Below are 5,076 nucleotides of genomic sequence, written 5' to 3'. Positions count from 1 at the left end.
CTCTTTAATCAGGACGGTCTTGATTATGCTTTTGTCCATGACACACAGAACAGGCTGCCTCCCATCATAGATCCTTCACAGAGGAGAAGCACACCTGGCTTAAACCACTATATATACACCTACATGATACACAGAACAGGCTGCCTCCCATCATAGATCCTTCACAGGGGAGAAACACACACCTGGCTTTATGGTACACAGAACAGACTGCCTCCCATCATAGATCCTTCACAGAGGAAAAACACACCTGGCTGTAACCACTATATACCCAACTACATGGTACAGACTGCCTCCCATCATAGATCCTTCACAGAGGAGAAACACACAGGGTTGTATTGGCTGTATTGTCTGTTCATATGTGTAGGAGGAAACTCAGAGTAGCAGAACGGGTTAACTATCATGATGTGAATATGTCTGATGCATGTATTGACCCTGATGGGATGAATAAACTTTATTTGAGCTTTACTAATCGTCTGTGAGTTTTACTAGGTTCATTTAGAGCCTAACAGTAGAAAGAGATGGGTTAGAAGAAGCCCACATAACCAACCCATAAAGTACAATGTATTGCCTCTTAAAGGGAAAGTAACCTAAAAGTAACTGAATGTAATCAGATTACGGTACTGAGTTTGGGGTAATGTTGGACAGGTAAAACTAGTAACTGAATGTAATCAGATTACGTTACTGAGTTTGGGGTAATGTTGGACAGGTAAAACTAGTAACTGAATGTAATCAGATTACGTTACTGAGTTTGGGGTAATGTTGGACAGGTAAACTAGTAACTGAATGTAATCAGATTACGGTACTGAGTTTGGGGTAATGTTGGACAGGTAAAACTAGTAACTGAATGTAATCAGATTACGTTACTGAGTTTGGGGTAATGTTGGACAGGTAAAACTAGTAACTGAATGTAATCAGATTACGTTACTGAGTTTGGGATAATGTTGGACAGGTAAACTAGTAACTGAATGTAATCAGAATACGTTACTGAGTTTGGGGTAATGTTGGACAGGTAAAACTAGTTACGGATTACATTTAGAAAGTAACCATGGAAACCCACACATTTAACCACCTCTTATAAAACTACATAGAAAACATTATTCTGGTTGTGGTTGATATTATTACTATTTTTCATGGTCACATGGCAGCTCGAGCAGGTGATGAATTGAAAGGAAAGAGCATAGTACAGTTGTGAGTAATCCTAGTACGGTACAGCCAACTGAACTCACCCCCAGATTCTCCCGTACTTCTGAAAGCACTCTGTGTCAAAGTTAGTGATGCCCTGTAGAGAGAGAGAGAGAGAGAAGAAACAGCTGATTCATGCCATAGGAGGTCACGTAGGTGTGTCTGACACCTGAACAGATAACACACCTGAAACAGGTGAGAGTTGAGGAGGGTTTGTTATTTTCTATGGTCCCCCAGGGTCAAGGAACACAACTTCTAGACTGATCAAGTCTCATATTACCTTGTATTTATCTATTGTTAAAACATATCAAATCAAATCAAACCAAATTTTATTTGTCACATACACATGGTTAGCAGATGTTAATGCGAGTGTAGCGAAATGCTTGTGCTTCTAGTTCCGACAATGCAGTAATAACAAGTAATCTAAATAACAATTCCAAAACTACTGTCTTGTACACAGTGTAAGGGGATAAAGAATATGTACATAAGGATATATGAATGAGTGATGGTACAGAGCAGCATAGGCAAGATACAGTAGATGGTATCGAGTACAGTATGTACAAATGAGATGAGTATGTAAACAAAGTGGCATAGTTTAAAGTGGCTAGTGATACATATATTACATAAGGATACAGTCGATGATATAGAGTACAGTATATACGTATGCATATGAGATTAATAATGTAGGGTAAGTAACATTATATAAGGTAGCATTGTTTAAAGTGTGTTGTTTAAAGTGTGTTGGCAGCAGCCACTCAGTGTTAGTGGTGGCTGTTTAACAGTCTGATGGCCTTGAGATAGAAGCTGTTTTTCAGTCTCTCGGTCCCAGCTTTGATGCACCTGTACTGACCTCGCCTTCTGGATGATAGCGGGGTGAACAGGCAGTGGCTCGGGTGGTTGATGTCCTTGATGATCTTTATGGACTTCCTGTGACATCGGGTGGTGTAGGTGTCCTGGAGGGCAGGTAGTTTGCCCCCGGTGATGCGTTGTGCAGACCTCACTACCCTCTGGAGAGCCTTACGGTTGAGGGCGGTGCAGTTGCCATACCAGGCAGCCAGGATGCTCTCGATTGTGCATCTGTAGAAGTTTGTGAGTGCTTTTGGTGACAAGCCGAATTTCTTCAGCCTCCTGAGGTTGAAGAGGCGCTGCTGCGCCTTCTTCACGATGCTGTCTGTGTGAGTGGACAAGTAGCAAGTTTTAAGTTCCTCGGCATACACATCACAGACAAACTGATTGTCTGTGATGTGTATGCCGAGGAACTTAAAACTTGCTACCCTCTCCACTACTGTTCCATCGATGTGGATAGGGGGGTGTTCCCTCTGCTGTTTCCTGAAGTCCACAATCATCTCCTTAGTTTTGTTGACGTTGAGTGTGAGGTTATTTTCCTGACACCACACTCCGAGGGCCCTCACCTCCTCCCTGTAGGCCGTCTCGTCGTTGTTGGTAATCAAGCCTACCACTGTTGTGTCGTCCGCAAACTTGATGATTGAGTTGGAGGCGTGCGTGGCCACGCAGTCGTGGGTGAACAGGGAGTACAGAAGAGGGCTCAGAACGCACCCTTGTGGGGCCCCAGTGTTGAGGATCAGCGGGGAGGAGATGTTGTTGCCTACCCTCACCACCTGGGGGCGGCCCGTCAGGAAGTCCAGTACCCAGTTGCACAGGGAGGGGTCGAGACCCAGGGTCTCGAGCTTGATGACGAGCTTGGAGGGTACTATGGTGTTGAATGCCGAGCTGTAGTCGATGAACAGCATTCTCACATAGGTATTCCTCTTGTCCAGATGGGTTAGGGCAGTGTGCAGTGTGGTTGAGATTGCATCGTCTGTGGACCTATTTGGGCGGTAAGCAAATCGGAGTGGGTCTAGGGTGTCAGGTAGGGTGGAGGTGATATGGTCCTTGACTAGTCTCTCAAAGCACTTCATGATGACGGATGTGAGTGCTACGGGGCGGTAGTCGTTTAGCTCAGTTACCTTAGCTTTCTTGGGAACAGGAACAATGGTGGCCCTCTTGAAGCATGTGGGAACAGCAGACTGGTATAGGGATTGATTGAATATGTCCGTAAACACACCGGCCAGCTGGTCTGCGCATGCTCTGAGGGCGCGGCTGGGGATGCCGTCTGGGCCTGCAGCCTTGCGAGGGTTAACACGTTTAAATGTCTTACTCACCTTGGCTGCAGTGAAGGAGAGACCGCATGTTTTCGTTGCAGGCCGTGTCAGTGGCACTGTATTGTCCTCAAAGCGGGCAAAAAAGTTATTTAGTCTGCCTGGGAGCAAGACATCCTGGTCCGTGACTGGGCTGGATTTCTTCCTGTAGTCCGTGATTGACTGTAGACCCTGCCACATGCCTCTTGTGTCTGAGCCGTTGAATTGAGATTCTACTTTGTCTCTGTACTGGCGCTTAGCTTGTTTGATATTCTTGCGGAGGGAATAGCTGCACTGATTGTATTCGGTCATGTTACCAGACATCTTGCCCTGATTAAAAGCAGTGGTTCGCGCTTTCAGTTTCACACGAATGCTGCCATCAATCCACGGTTTCTGGTTAGTCCTCTTTTTCCTTCTCAATGTATTTTTTTACATGGGGGGAAATAACACTATTGTTTAAAATATGAGAGAGATATTTATTCTGAATGGGTACTAACCTTTCTATACTCCAACATTGTGCCAAAGTAAGGTAGGGGTTTGGGACCAGGGATACCCATCTTAGTGAATACACCATAGGGCCAGTACCCGTACCTGTACACACACACACACACACACACACACACACACACACACACACACACACACACACACACACACACACACACACACACACACACACACACACACACACACACCTTAACTAGTAACATGAAGTATATAAAAACATATGTATATATTTATATATATCATATCTTGCATTGTTGGAAAATGACCCCTAACTAAGCATTTCACTGTTAGTCTACACCGGTTAACTACGATAAATGTGACAAATAACATTTGATTTGATGTAAGTCCTTACACTACAATGAGGGTGATGAGGAGGGCCAGGAGGGTCCAGGTCTCAGCGGAGAAGTATGGCAGAAAACTCATCATCTTTCCTCCGGTTCGGCTCCCTGCTGCTTCTGAAAACAAAGGCTCCGTTTTCTCTCAGGTTCGTTCGAGTTCACTTCTCCGAAGGTCTGACAGGTTTTGAGTTGTTTTTTCTGTTCAGGTTCTAGTGTGGTTCTGCTGCGACGCGGCAGATCTCGACTAACGACCGTTGCTCTTCTCCGTATTCTGTTTGAGACCGTGCAGGTTGGAAGTTACTCTTTTACCCCGTGCGATGTGTGATGCTTGCTAGAATAATGATGAGCCACAATGGAATTTGCGGTTCGACTTCAAAATACGAGTCCCATGCTAAAACTGATGCAAACAGCTACAAATCATGTAATAATGCCATATTTGGACAAGATAATGCTGAACAGGGTTGGAATGTTGTTATATAAATTAAACAAAAGACAATAAGTAGTTCATTTGACACACAAAAATAGTTGAAGTCCCACAGTGGCTGTATTAGAATTGCATTGGGGCAGACTTCTATTGCACTGTACAGCGTTACCTCTGGATCTTGGGTCCATGAAATGTGAAGAGTTTACACAAATATTAGCGTTTTACCTCTTATTACAGGTCTTTAACTGTGGAAATCACCCCACAATTCCATAAGTAAAAAAATGTAATAAATAATAATAATAATAAATTAAAATAAATAATAATATACAAAAATAATAACGTTTAACCTTTATTTAACTTTATTTATTATTATTTACCTTTATTTAACTAGGTAAGTCAGTTAAGAACAAATTCTTATTTACAATGACAGCCTAACCCAGCCTACCCCGGCCTACCCCAGCCAAACCCAGACGATGCTGGGACAATT

The 5,076-nt window shown here is 43.6% G+C and overlaps 1 pseudogene; it reads right to left on the bottom strand.

The window, feature by feature from the left end:
- LOC110514795 overlaps positions 1-4,480 on the bottom strand; it is a 26,937-nt pseudogene extending 22,457 nt beyond the window's left edge.
- Between the last annotated feature and the right edge of the window lie 596 nt (positions 4,481-5,076).

The sequence above is a fragment of the Oncorhynchus mykiss genome, chromosome 17 (assembly GCF_013265735.2).
Source record: "Oncorhynchus mykiss isolate Arlee chromosome 17, USDA_OmykA_1.1, whole genome shotgun sequence".
Classification (NCBI taxonomy): Eukaryota; Metazoa; Chordata; class Actinopteri; order Salmoniformes; family Salmonidae; genus Oncorhynchus; species Oncorhynchus mykiss.
Note: the sequence above shows the minus strand (reverse complement) of the source record. Positions and strands in the feature narration are given on the sequence as shown.